The sequence below is a fragment of the Crinia signifera genome, chromosome 4 (assembly GCF_055691185.1).
Source record: "Crinia signifera chromosome 4, ASM5569118v1, whole genome shotgun sequence".
In the NCBI taxonomy this organism is placed as follows: domain Eukaryota; kingdom Metazoa; phylum Chordata; class Amphibia; order Anura; family Myobatrachidae; genus Crinia; species Crinia signifera.
The window spans coordinates 83177302-83193286 of NC_139220.1; positions in this window are offsets into that span (position 1 = coordinate 83177302).

Here is a 15985-nt window from a genome sequence, read left to right on the forward strand (position 1 = left end):
TGGTTACCACACTTGGCTGGGTCATCACACTCGAGGGGGTGATGAATGAGGACAAGGACAGGGGGAGACAAGGGGAGACATGTAGTTTGGTTGAGCTGCACAGCTCTGAGGCAGCCTTCTGCGGTGCCATATTTGTGGTATCTAGTATGATGAAAACACTTTTACTCAAGTCTGTGAGTGCTCCAGGTTATTGCTGTGTTTGGTTGCTTCTTTCTTGTACAAAGATGTATTTTGGACAGATATTCATTAAATAAACTACAAGTAACTTTCCTTTTCAGTTGCTAATATAGTGATTTAGTCACACAAGTTATTCAGGAACGAAGCAGGCTTGTGGAGAGGTGTTAGAAGCCATTGCCCATGTAGGTGTGAAATCCCAGTGTGAGGCTTTTGAAGTGTATATTCTTTGTATAGATAACATGTCTCTTGGGAATAAACTGGGGCCCTGTGTGATTGTGGAATCCAGGGGCTGGGGATATTGTATTTTAGATTCTTTTAAGGGAATCTAAGATAATCTTTTCTGAACAGAGAAATATATGTAACTGGACGGGAAGCATAGGTAACTGATGTCAATGGGGACCTTGATAGAGATAGTTAGTTTTTCCAGATCTAATGCTGGGTACACTATGTTTGAACACTGCGCAGTGTCTGGCAAAAGGTTGATCACTGGAACCCTTTTGTAATGCCTGATGTATGGCTGTCCTATGTTGGGCCATACGCTCCCTAAACTGCCTCTGCATCTTCCCAACATAGGACAAGCCACACGGGCATGTGAGCAAATATACAACATAGGTTGATGTACATGTTAGGGCAAAATTGATAGTACAGTACTTTCCCGTATGGGGATGCCTAAATTTGTCACAGGGTGCCAGACTCTGGCAGGTAGTGCAGCCAAGACAACGATAACAGCCTAGTCTGTGAGACAGGAAATGTTGTGCTGGTTGCTTTTTATCCCACCCAGTTATGTCCAGTTTTACGACAGTGTCTTAAATATTTTTATTCCTAGTTAAACTAGGTAAGATATGTGTATTTTTTAATAGAGGAAGATCTTTGTCAGTCGACACCATGGGCCACCATTGTTTTATATTTTTAGTATCCATAAATGTGGGAGTTGAATATCTATGTACCCATGGGATACGAGAACTGTCAACTGGGTTTTTAGGGGTAGTTTTACTCTCAAGTAGGGAATCTCGTGATAGGGTCAGGGCTCTGTGTTTGGATTTAATCAAAACAGATTTTTTGTAACCCCTCTGAGTAAATTTCCTGACCACTTTGTCCAGACACTCTTCTGTTTTGATGGTATCAGAGGTGATCCTTCTGGCCCTCAGAAGTTGAGAGTATGGCAAACCTCTCCGTAATGCCAAGGGGTGAAAGCTATCATTTCTCAAAATAGTGTTTCTATCAGTGCTTTTAGTAAATAATGCCGTATCAATAAAAATGTCAACATCAAGAAACTGTACATTATAAGCATGGATATTATAAGTAAATCTGATAACACTGTCAGTATTATTATGTGTATCAAGCAAAAGTTGCAAAGCCTCCCTTGTATCAGACCAGAATATCAGGAGATTGTCGATATAACGACGATACAGACAAATCTCTGATCTCAATCCTATTTTATCCTGATTATAAAATAACTGGCATTCTGTCTGATACATAAAAGTATTTGCATACGCCGGCGCTATGGCAGATCCCATAGCGCATCCAGACACTTGGAGCCAAAATTTTCCATTATGCCAAAAGTAATTTTGTGTCAACACCAAGCGTAGCAATAGCAGAAAAAGCTCAATTGGAGGACCCACATACGCTGGGTTGCTGGAAATCAATGTGTGGACAGCCTCCACACCTGCATCATGTGGGATTGTCTTATAGGTAAATTCAACTTTATCACAGGCATACATGCAGACTATCTCTCTCTGCTGTAACATCCACATGCTTTTGAACTCTACTGGGTACATTTGCAACCAAGTGTCTTCACTGCAGAACATTGCATCCCTTGTGTGTGGGATTGTCTTTAGGTAAATTCAACTTTATCACAGGCATACGTGCATACTATCTCTCTCTGCTGTAACATCTACATGCTTTTGAACTCTACTGGGTACATTTGCAACCAAGTGTCTTCACTGCAGAACATTGCATCCCTTGTGTGTGGGATTGTCTTATAGGTAAATTCAACCAAATATCTGATCTGTGTAAATAACAACAGTACCTTGCCTGTGTGTAGTGAGGCATGTATTTTTTATTCTAAATGAGATATAGTATCCTGGAATGCCAGAACTGTTTTTGTAAGCCACTTTTATTGCTCTGTATAGCAGTGGGTGGGGACTGAGGGTGTAGATTCCAATTATTGGAAATTCGGAAGAAGGCATTGTTAGAGTATATTAGTTCTCATTGCATACAGCTGTGGCCATAGTTTAGCTGTGGCCCTGTATTGAAGTGGGCCGTTTTAAAGTCATAACTACGAGCGTTATACCTGCGTTGCACCGAAGGAAAACTGGAGGCAAACTACTACAAATCAACAAAAACACACATGGACTGCATTGATACCTCAAGAGTATGTAATTCATCTCCAATATGCTCTCTTTATTTCTGTGTTATGCAAACTCTTGTATGATTTGAAAAGTTCTGATTTAATGATTTGATTGTAATTGTTATTACTTGTTTGGGGACGTTGTTCAGTGAAGCATAGTTTAGTGTTGCATTCTGCCTGATGTCTACTCAAACACAGTGCAAATTATCTCCTTTGACCATTTGGCCGTTAGTGTTCAGGTGTAGCCTGACCTGAACAGACTCACTATATTCTTAGAATTAGTGACCTGCAGCTTTTCTGAACAGTAAAAAAATAAAAACAGACATTGAACAACATCATCAAACAGGTAATTTCAACTTTAGATTTCGATTTTGTACTGTATGAACATGGCTAGGAATAACAGATGCACAGAAAAATTTTTAAAACTATGTGTGCAAACGCTAGAAGCCTAGGAGACAAAATTCCTGATCTTATTGCAATAATGACAAGGGATGACCTAGACATTGTGGCTATCACAGAGACATGGTGTAATGAGAACCATGGCTGGGACGTAGCTATACCAGGATACTATTTATTTAGGAAGGACAGAATGGGAAGAATCGGAGGAGGGGTAGCAATGTATGTAAAGAAAAACATAAATGCTACTTTAATACAAAACATTGAAGAAAAAACTGAGGCCCTTTGGGTGACCATAGAAATGGGGGAGAAGGACATTATTCGTACTGGGGTCATCTATAGGCCACCAGGCCAGGGGCAGGATTTGGACAGGAGCCTATTGCTTGATGTCACTAAAATGGCTTTAAAGGGAGAAGTCATAATCATGGGAGACTTTAATCTACCTGATGTGAATTGGGAGGAGTCTTTTGCAAGATCATCTACAAGTGGCAAATTTCTAAATTCCCTACAGGGAGCCTCTCTCAAGCAATTGGTGAGGGAGCCTACTCGCAAAGACTCAATATTAGATTTAATACTCACAAATGGTGACAGGATATCAGACATATATGTGGGTGAGAACCTGGGATCCAGTGATCATCAAGCAGTATGGTTTAGTATCAAGGCAGGGTCCAACTCCAGTCACACAAAAACTAAGGTGTTGGATTTTAGGAAGGCTGACTTTGCAAAAATGGGGAGATATTTAAGCGACTCATTAGTGGATTGGATGAACTTGAAAGGAGTGCAGGAGAGGCGGAGAAAATTAAAAAGTGCAATACTAAAGGCAACAGACCTTTGTATCAAAAGGGTTAAGAAAAGTACCAGGAAAAGGAAGCCAGTGTGGTTTACTAAAGAGGTATCAACTAGTGTAAAAGCAAAAAAGATGGCCTTTAGGACATACAAGCAGACTCAAAATAATAATGACAAAGAAGTGTATCTTGCCAGACGCAAAGAAGCTAAGAAAGTGATCAGGCGTGCCAAGGCACAAGCTGAGGAGAAAATGGCTCAGTCAGTAGATAAAGGAAACAAAACTTTTTTTAAGTATATAAGTGAAAGGAGAAAATCAAATGGAGGAATAATAAGACTGCGGACAGACAATGAGAATTTGGTGGAGGGAGACAAGGCAATTGCAGATCATCTAAATAATTACTTTTGCTCTGTATTCACCATAGAAGGAGAAGGGAAGGGACCACAGTTAAGTTGCAAGGACATTCATAAAAATAAGGTAGATGGAGGTACATTTACTAGGGAGAAAGTCCTAACAGAACTTTCAAGACTGAAGGTGGATAAATCAATGGGGCCAGACGGAGTGCATCCAAGGATACTAAAAGAACTAAAAGATGTGTTGGTAGCGCCATTAACAGATTTATTCAACCAGTCACTAGATACAGGTGCAGTTCCAGAGGACTGGAGAAAAGCAAATGTAGTTCCACTGCACAAAAGCGGTAGCAAAGAAGAAGCAAGTAACTACAGACCAGTGAGCCTTACATCAGTAGTAGGGAAAATAATAGAAACACTATTAAAAGAAAGAATAGTGGAATATCTTAAATTAAACAACTTACAGGATCCAAAACAGCATGGTTTTACTGCAGGGAGATCATGCCAAACAAGTCTCATTGACTTTATTGACTCCGTGACCAAAATACTAGATGAAGGGGGGGCTGTAGATGTGGCATATCTAGACTTTAGTAAGGCATTTAACACTGTCCCACATCGCAGGCTGCTAAATAAACTTGAAAGTGTGGGATTGGATTATAAAACAATTAAATGGATAAGAACCTGGTTGCAGGATAGGAAACAGACAGTTGTAGTAAATGGAGTGCATTCTATGTTACCAGTGGAGTACCCCAGGGATCTGTACTTGGACCAGTGCTCTTTAATATCTTTGTTAGTGACATTGCAAATGGTATTGAAGGGAAAGTATGCCTTTTTGCAGATGACACAAAGATATGCAACAGAGTAGACACACCAGGAGGGGGTAAATCAAATGACTGATGATCTAAGTAAACTTGAGAATTGGTCAAGAGAATGGCAACTACAGTTTAATGCTAAAAAATGCAAAATTATGCACTTGGGACTCAAAAACCCAAAGGCTCAATATAGTATCAGGGGTACTATAATGGAAACTACTGAGGAGGAAAAAGATCTAGGAGTCACTATTTTAAGTGACTTAAAGGCAGGGAGGCAATGTAACAAAGCAATGAGGAAGGCTAGTCAGATGCTTGGTTGCATAGGGATAGGAATCAGTAGCAGAAAAAAAGACGTAATAATGCCACTTTATAGGTCATTGGTACAACCTCATCTGGAATACTGTGTCCAGTTCTGGAGACCATATCTTCAGAAGGATATAAATACATTGGAGAGTGTACAAAGAAGGGCAACTAAAATGGTTCATGGCCTACATCACAACACTTACCTGGATAGACTAAAAGATCTTAACATGTATTGTTTGGAGCAGAGAAGGGAAAGGGGGGACATGATAGAAATCTTCAAATATATCAAGGGTTTTAACATAGTACAGGTGGGAAATTTTCTTCAAAGGACAACAAGTAATAAAACACGAGGACATGCACTGAAACTGGAGGGAGGTAGGTTCAGGGGAAATGTTAGAAAGAATTACTTCACAGAAAGGGTAGTGGATAAGTGAAATAGCCTCCCATCAGAGGTGGTAGAGGCTAAGACAGTAGAACAATTTAAACATGCTTTGGATAGGCATATGAATATCCTTACAAAAAAATAAGAATTAAAAAGGGTTGAGTTTACCTGAAGGGTAAAAAAAGGGGCAGACTAGATGGGCCAAATGGTTCTTATCTGCCGTCAAATTTTATGTTTCTATGTTTCTATGTGATATGCAGGTGTAGAGGCTTGTCACATCAGACATACAAAGAAATGTAACAGAAGATAAATCCCTCTGTGTTTCCAAATTCTTAAGTAACACAAGTAGGGAGGAGGTGTCTTTTAAATATGATGGTAAAATTTGAATACAGGGGTTGAGGATGCTGTCCAAATATACAGAAATGGGCTGGTAGAGTGACCCCCGGGCAGAGATAATCGGCCTACCCGGGGGGGTCCACCAGCCCCTTGTGTATCTTTGGCAGCGTATAGAAGAGGGGTACCACCGGAAAGTCAACTGACAACATTTTTCTTAATTCTGCAGACATAGCCCCATCCAAGACGGCAGTATCTAAAATAGTATCTAACTCCAATTTATACCCCGTATCCCGATTGAGCCCCTGTATCTGATGTCCAAAATGGTCTTTTAGACGTAGAGACCTGCCGAATTTATAAGTGTCCACTTTTCATCTGAAAGGGTCAAAGGGGGCTGTAGGTACGTACGATAGGCCCTTAGAAAGAACCTGTGTCGGCTTCAGATAAGGGAGTTGAGGAGAGATTGAACACCAACTCCTCTACTTCCTTCCTCCTCTTTTTGTTTTCTTGTCTGCGGTTTTGCCCGGACCTCCTTGTTCTTGTTGTACGGGTTTATATATATATATATATATATATATATATATATATACATATATATATATATATATATATATATATATATATATATATATATATAATGGCGATCTTCAAATAAATGAAAACAGGAGGCGGCACTCAAATCAAAACGTGGTAAACTTGTATTAAATCATAGTGATGAAAACAATGTCAGTTTGCATGGTCGACAGTTTCGGAGCTAAACGCCCCTTCCTCAAGACCACTGACACATCAACTTAATCAACAGCAAACAAAAGATAAAGTGCAAAAAAAGGAAAACAGAGTGGTGTATTACATTGCATTTAAATAGGAGAACACTTACGTGATGCCAGTGCTGTGCTGAGCGCAGGAGACGGCTTCCGGCAGCGTGTGTTGTCACATGACTTCTGACGTCAGTCAGTTGTCCTGGCAACGAAGCTGGCGTCCGTCCCTGCATGTGTACGGGGAGAGGCAGGGTCAAAAACGTGTTAAGAGCGCTCAGTTCCCCAAAGGGAAAGCACATATCAGTATATAATGAGTGAACAGTGCATAATGTATGATAAAGATACAAAAGGACTAAAAGACCAGATTAAAAAACATGGAGCTGACCAGAGACCTATAGGGTGATGCTGATATGTAGAATATATATCTGATTAATTGTGGCACCGCTGGTATCGTGCAAATGTGCTCCATATCATGGCACATATAATTGTCTTACTGCGAAACATGATATGCAGAGAGTATGTCACATTGTGCTGTTATTTTACAGCCAACAGTGTAGAACAAAGCAAAAAACATATTATAACGCAACCACACACTATTATTGTCACATGTAGCCAGACTATGTACCCCAAAAGTACAAAGGTGGTACCTAGATGAGAAATACTGTCTCATAGCACATATATGGAAGGGTCAATTTTATATTATATTATGGTCCCTGGGAACTAGAATAAAGGAGAAGAGCAAAAAATGTTTTAACAGAGCAGATTTTTTACAGAAAATTATTTAAAGGAAAATGTTTAAAGAAGTTTTTTCATTAAGGCCGCGGGGAGCCATTGTGTCCAGAAGATGGATCCAATGAGTCTCCCGTTGGAGGAGCCTCTTCAGTCTGTCACCCCCACGGATAGGTACAGGGACATGTTCTACTATAAGGTGCCTGAGTTGCGACAGAGAATGGTTATGAGCCCGGAAGTGGCGGGCTACCGGCTGGTCGATATCTTTGCCCGCTAGGCAATTCTTTATAGCCGAGCGGTGAGCTGCTGCTCGTTCGCGGAAAGGCCGACTGGTTTGGCCTACATACAAGTAACGGCAGGGGCACTGAATAATATATACGACAAATGGCGTATTGCATGTCACCACTTGGTGGATGTTATATTTGTGACCAGATATGGGATGTTGAAAAAACGTCCCAGTGTCCATATGTCGGCAAGCTGCACAGGAGGGACATTGGTAACAGCCAGGGGCTTTAGTGAGAGCACCAGTGGGTAACACGGGGGTTAGGTTAGTTTTGACTACAAAGTCGCGTATATTGCGACCCCTTTTAAAGCTGGACATGAGGGAAGTCTGGGAAAAGCATGGAAGATCCCGTTCGCTGGTTACCAGTGGCCAGGTAGCATTGAGGACCCTAGGTAGGGCTGCACTGGTAGATGAAAACGTGGTAACGAACGGGATTTTTTTGTTATCAACCTTGCCCTTGCTAACCAACAGTTTTGTACGAGGTATCGCAAGGACTTCAGATTTTTGTTTCTTGAGGGTCCTGTAGTCATACCCTCGTTCTAAAAACTTATGTACAACTGTGTCTAAGGCCTGATCCAGAGACTCATGATTACTGGTAATCCGGGCAATGCGTAGCATTTGCGACCTGGGAAGACCCTTCTTCAAACTAGGGGCATGGTGACTGCCATGATGAAGAAGGGTATTCCGGTCTGTAGGCTTGGTAAACACTGTAGTACTTATAGTCCCCTTATCTAAATGAATGGATACATCCAGATAATTGATAAGCGAGGGACTGCATTGCATGGTTAGCTTAATGGGGTTGTCAAAGTGATTGATCTTACTTATCAGATTGTTTAACTCGTCCACACTGCCATCCCACACCATCAGGAGATCGTCGATATAACAAGAATAAAATAAGATGTGTCTAGAAATGTTGTCATCTGAAAAGAAAAAATTGGATTCTTGAGAAAACATATATACATTGGCTAGCGTTGGGGCCACATTGGACCCCATCACACACCCGGTCAGCTGTAAATAAAAATTACCATTATGTAAAAAATAATTTTTAGTCAAAATGAACTCCAATAATTTCAAAAACAAGGGAATATCCAAACGGTCAAAATTGTTGGAAAAAAGAAAATCTCGCATAGTCGACAATCCCCCGGAGTGTGGGATGACATTGTACAGACTAGAAACGTCCATGGTACTCAGTATGGCTGTGTCCGGAATGTTCTGTAGCTGTTGGAGTTTGATGAGTAATTGCGTAGTGTCCTTAAGGAAAAACGGCTGAGACATGATGAGAGGTTGGATTAAAGTGTCCAAAAACTGGGAGATGGGTTGGCAGAGGGAATTGCGAGCTGAAATGATGGGGCGAACCGGAGGGTTATTGCTGTCCTTGTGAATTTTTGGAATAGAGTACATTACTGGGATGATGGGATGGTCAGAAGAAAGGGCTTTCAAAACTTTATTACTGATGTGTCCGTCATGTAGAGCCTGCTTAAGTATGTTATCCAGTTCTTTTTTAAAGGTAGATGTCGGATCTCCAGGCAGCAGTTTGTATGTCTCTGTGTCAGACAGATGGGCATCCAGGTTTTGAATATACTGGGCACGATCTTGGACAACTATGCCCCCGCCTTTCTACATATCAGCATCACCCTATAGGTCTCTGGTCAGCTCCATGTTTTTTAATCTGGTCTTTTAGTCCTTTTGTATCTTTATCATACATTATGCACTGTTCACTCATTATATACTGATATGCGCTTTCCCTTTGGGGAACTGAGCGCTCTTAACACGTTTTTGACCCTGCCTCTCCCCGTACACATGCAGGGACGGACGCCAGCTTCGTTGCCAGGACAACTGACTCCTATTTAAATGCAATGTAATACACCACTCTGTTTTCCTTTTTTTGCACTTTATCTTTTGTTTGCTGTTGATTAAGTTGATGTGTCAGTGGTCTTGAGGAAGGGGCGTTTAGCTCCGAAACTGTCGACCATGCAAACTGACATTGTTTTCATCACTATGATTTAATACAAGTTTACCACGTTTTGATTTGAGTGCCGCCTCCTGTTTTCATTTATTTGAAGATCACCATTATATACTTATTTTGTGGAAGGCACCTCACTATTTACTCTGCTGGATGCTCTAAGTGCCGGTCTTCACGACCTCTATATATATATATATATATATATGGGACAGACGAGGCGGCACTCAGAAGGCTTTGTCAAACAACTTTTAGTGAAAAAAAGCGTGCATCAACGTTTCGGGGGTTCAGGACCCCATCATCAGGATCCTGATGATGGGGTCCTGAACACCGAAACGTTGATGCACGCTTTTTTTCACTAAAAGTGCCGCCTCGTCCACATTAGTGGTGGAAAGCTGTTCCCCCACACAGGTAATAGCAGCAGTGGAACGGAGTGCCGAGGATAGGGATGTTTATATATATATATATATATATATATACTTCTTTTCCCCAGTCCGCAGATTGGGGATGTGGGGCACTCTCCACAACAACACTGCTTATGATGTGTGTTGTCAATCAAAATGTTGTAATAGTCCAAAAGGTTCAAATCAAGTCGGCAAAGGTAATAAATTTATTAATTGTAATCCATTCACATGCCCCGACGTTTCGGTCCGTAGAAAAAGGACCTTTTTCAAGGAGCCTAAAAAATGGTATATGTACATATAATGTAATCAATGCTGTCAAATATACATAGCAGCAGCATATAACATCAGATAAAACAATACACTTACTTAGGCCCTTATTCAGATCTGATCGCAGTACAAATTTGTTCTCAAAATGGGCAAAGCCATGTGCACTGCAGGTGGGGCAGATGTAACATGTGCAAAGAGAGTTAAATTTGGGTGGGTTGTGTTGAAACTGAAATCTAAATTGTAGTTTAAAAATAAGGCAGCCAGTATTTACCCTGCACAGAAACAAAATAACTCACCCACATCTAACTCTCTATACATGTTACATCTGCCCCACCTGAAGTTCACATGGTTTTGCCCATTTTGAGAACAAATTTGTACTGCGATCAGATCTGAATAAGGGCCTTAGTGTGGAGTCAAAGAAAGCATCAGGCAATATATGGGAATAAGAACCTCTTCCTAGAGGGGACAGCCTGTAACTGAGCTCACCCGGGGCCGGCTTTTATACCTGACTGCTATCTAATTGCGTGTCCACATTTGGCGCCGTCTAAGACGGCGTCAGCGTGTTCTCCCGCTACTTCCGGTGAGACCGGAAGTCCGACCGCCGGAAGTGCCGGAGATGGCACGCACATTGGAACGCACGGCGGCTAGAGCAACATCGAGCGTTCCTTGCAGTCCACACATGGGTACGGGGAGATGAGGGGCTCAAACCAGGCGCATATGCGCTTCTGAAATACAGGGGGAATTGGAAAAATAAGGCATAAAGCCGGATCCGGGCTGACGTGTCATATATCTCTATGGAGTGGATGTAACACCATCCTAATGTATTCAACATGCTGAAGTGAATCTAATATAGTTAACTAATATATGCAATCTAAACAGAGATAAATCACGTCAGGAACCATGGATGTAGATGCTCAACTGTGGAAGAAAGAACTGTACTGTATGGTCCTAGGCAACAGCTTCATCAATCCAAAGGATCACAAGAAATACAAATCCAGATACAGGCTGGACTGTACCAGCAAATACATCATTTATGTTTTGAAATGCCCATGTCAATTGCTATACGTCGGTAAGACGACAAGGATGCTGAAAGAACGTCTGGGACAGCACCACTCATCAATTAAAAAAAGCTTAGATAATTTGAACACAACATCAGATCTCAGCAACCTTCCAGTAGCACGACACTTCAAAGAAAAAAAGCACACCATCAACCAACTCAAGTGTTTCATCATTGATCATATCCCCCCATCCAGGAGAGGAGGGGATCGGGATAAAGCCCTACTTCAGAGAGAACTACAGTGGATCCATCGATTAAACTGTCTGGCCCCACTTGGACTCAATGAGGATTTCAAGATGGGTTGTTTTCTTTGAATATTCTACTTTCTCTGTGATACTATCTCTAACCCTAGGCTCACGTACAATACCTGAGTGTGTTACTATATGGTGAGCAGTGCTATCTGCACCTGCCTGAGGTTGACAGATGTACCACTTGATTTAACTTAACTCACAGTGGAACTGACAGGTTGGATGCTCAAGGCGCACGAACAGCGCCTGAGTGTGCTTCTGTATGGGATACATGGCTGCTTGTACCTGCCTTGATGCATGCTGCCACAAGTTATCATATGCAATCCTCGTATCGGTCATCTATTGGATGCATTATCACTGCAATATATGATAGAAATTTAATGCAAGATTGCATGTAATTATCGCCTGGTGTGTAGTGACCAGATTGCATGTTATTGTTGCCTGGTGCTTATTGGTGACCCAGTATTCCGCATAGCCATTCCATAAACAGCACACTTTGCAATTTTCCCTAGTAGAATTATTACAGACACATATTGCAAGCAACAACTGTAACACAGGGTAATTGGAGCCATCAGAGAGACAATCGTCTGGACCTCCTGTCCAGTACGTGACCTGTTCACCTACATTGAACTTAGAGATAGTACACTGACAATTCCTCTGTCAATTCCTCTGAGGGGTCCACATGATTGAACCCATGTACGCGAAACAATCTCACACACTTGAGCGCACACATCTTCCAATCCACACAGGTTGCGCAGACCGGAGCTGCGATACTTCACTTGTGCAGACAGCCACTCACATAGGATAGAAGGAGTAGCTGACACCCACATACTCGTCATAGAGATGACGAAACCCCCGCAGCACGCAGCTGTCTGAGTACAGCTGTCAGTCACTGCTGACCCTGCCGCTGGGAGGGACTGGCGCCTTTTCTTTATGTATATATATTGCCTCCCAGCTACTATGTGTCACCCCTGATGAAAACCGGGACACCCCGGTTGAAACAGCTGTTGGGACAGCTGTCTGCACTGTTGCTTTAACATGCCTGTATTGTAAATACACTTCATCTTTATTTCACTTGAACTTGAGTGCTGATTCGTTTTTTCTCTTTCTGCCGCGGATGGAGTGAGTGTGAGTATATGTATATATATATATATATATATATATATATATATATATGTATATATATATATATATATATATATATATATATATATATATACAGTATATATATACAAAGTCTGCTAGGAGCAGCACTGCCGGCAAAAAATAAACATAAACTTTAAAGGGTGCCTCAGACCTCCAAGACCGCAATATACACTCAGCATACGGAGGCACTCCAAATAAACGGATTCAGTATGAAATCCCGGCGTTCAAAATCCCGACCGCCTAAATCCCGACAAGGGGGGGACGTGGATCGCCCCCCCTTGCGGGCTACCTGCGCTCGCCACACAGTGGGCCCGGTGCCTCGCTACGCTCGGCACACTAATTTGTTCTCCCTCCGAGGGTGTCGTGGACACCCACGGAGGGAGAAAGTGTCTGGATTTCATCGGTCGGGATTTCGGCGGTCGGGATTCCAGCGTCGGGATTCTGAACGCCGGTATTTAAACTGCATCCCAAATAAACAACACACTGCACAGGTGTATAGTATCGTTTCGAGGCTTTAATACCTCTTCATCAGAGGTAATGAAGAGGTATTAAAGCCTCGAAACGTTACTATACACCTGTGCAGTGTGTTGTTTATTTGGAGTGCCTCCGTATGCTGAGTGTATATATATATATATATATATATATATATATATATATTTATTCTACAAATTGGCAGCCTGCATGAATCAGTCAGCTGGCCCCAGGCTGCGCTCGATCTAGCACATGTCCAGTGAGCCGGCATCTTGTCGGTGTCCCTTACTGCTTAGCCTCATTAATGAGGAAAGTATTATAGCGCTATAATACATCTGCCCCTCTTTACGTTATCTCTCTCCACTTTATCACTCTCTTCCCCTGCAAAGTTGTGTGTATTAACTGTGTACAAAAGTTAGAGACAAATGAATACAAAAATGTCTGGTAAAGGTACACAATGAATTTAAGGCTTAAATGTTACTGATATTATAGCTCTCATTTTTTTGTTATATACATAAAGGGAACAGATGGCACTTATAAAAGTATCTTTTTTTTCTGACAAATTTATGTTTTTACTCTCTCTTTTTTTCCATGTAACTTTTAAATTAATTATCTACTACTTTAGAAAAAATCTCTTTAGTATCACAGCCTGGCTCCTTTCCAATTAGAACTTGTAAGAAAATATAAACAAGTATCGTCTATCATGCTTAACCGGCATTCATGATGTAATGAGCTTTGTACTTTATACATGTGTTTTACAAATTTGGATAAAGGGACTTGAAACCTATGTTTTGTTTATTTTCCCTTTCTGTTTTTAGAACTGCCAACAATAAGGAAATAATATATAGCATATACTTGTTATAGAATAGAATCCCTTTATTCGTCTCACAATGGAGAAATTTCAGTGTAACAGCAAGGTTCAAGTACAGATAAGAGTAGTAGTATAATAATAAGAACACACATAATAAGATAAGATCCAAACAATACAACTCAAGAATCTAGGAACATGCAGGTCTTCTTCAGACCATGACAGTTGTACATTCTAATTGCAGCTGGAAGGAACGATCTGCGATATCTCTACGTTGAGCATCTAGGGTGAAGCAACCTATCACTGAAAGTGCTACACAGATCTGTCAAAACGTTTTTGAGCGGGTGTGAATCATTATCCAATAATGATGTTATCTTGTTGATCATTCTCCTCTCACCCACAACCTCTACAGAATCCAAAGGCATTCCTAGGACAGAACTGGCCTTCCTTACCAGTCTGTTTAGTCTCTTACTGTCGGCTGTTGAAACACTGCTGCCCCAGCAGACCACTCCATAGAATATGGCCGATGCCACTACACAGTTGAAGAAGGTCTTCAGGAGCGCTCCCTGCACTCCAAAGGATCTCAGTCTCCTCAGCAGATAAAGTCTACTCTGCCCCTTCCTATACAGAGCAGCAGAATTATCAGACCAGTCCAGTTTATTGTTAAGGTGAAAACCCAGATACTTGTAAGTTCTTACGATCTCAATATCCATTCCCTGAATGCTCACAGGAGTTGGGGGGGGGGGGGGGGGGTGGTTGCTCACAGGAGTTGGGGGGGGGGGGGGGGGGGTATGCTGACGTTTCCTGAAATCAACTACCAGCTCCCTAGTTTTCCTCGTATTAAGTTGAAGATGGTTCCCCTGACACCAGGTAGCAAAGTTCTGCACAAGTTCTCTGTACTCCCTATCGCCCCCATCTACGATAAGGCCCACAATAGCAGAGTCATCAGAGAACTTCTGTAGATGACAGGTTGATGAATTGTATGTGAAATCTGCAGTATAGAGAGTAAAGAGAAATGGTGCCAAAACTGTTCCCTGCGGAACAGAACTGAACCCCAAATTTAGTAGTTTCATTGTTTTATTGTTCTTCCCCAGATTTCCATTATCTTCTCTATGGGCTCAATTAATGGGATCTGGCAAACTTTTTAGGGATGCAAAAACATATCATGATGCAGTAATGTTGCAGTTCATTAGATTAGCATGTTGATGTGGTACACTAATTGGGGGTCCACGTGCTCACCAATTTGACAACAATTTAAAAAAAAGTTGACCTTTCAATATGTTGACTTTTCCATGTCGACATTTTGCTTGTAGAAAACTTTTGTCAATGTTCACTGTGAATGTCAACCTTTTGCTTACGAAATAATGATCGTCAACATAGAAACTGTCCGTGAGCGATACCTCACCCAAATTTAGCACATTTAGGGGCTGCTTCTGGTTCAAATGTAGTGAACCTCATTTCACCCCTTCCCCGATAGTCAGGGCTTGCGCATGCGCATTTCTGTGCATGTGCAAACCCCCACTACAAACAGCTGCGGTTTGCAGAGGGGAGGGAGGGACGGGGGCAGTAGCAGTGCTGGATAATGGGAATGCCCAGCATTTCATGGGTGTCCCCATGGAAATGGTGGCCATTCCCATGGGTATGCGGAAAAGCTGGGGGTTAACAGCAGACGTCACATGATATCAGTCTCCCACTCCATCTTCATCCCGGCGACTGCAAACATGTCAGTCTCATGCGGTGCACTTTTAACTGTGTCCATGGCGACTGTGTTGACATTCAGCTAAAAAAACTGTGAAAAAAGCCATGTCGACCTTTTGACTGTTGACCTAGACATTGTCGAACTAATGACCTTTCGACCTAGAACCATGTCGACCTTTTCCCATGTCGACCTAGACCCACATTGACCTTTTCCAACCATCATGCTGTAGACCAAATTATCCCAATCCCAATAGAGAAGGCAGATACAG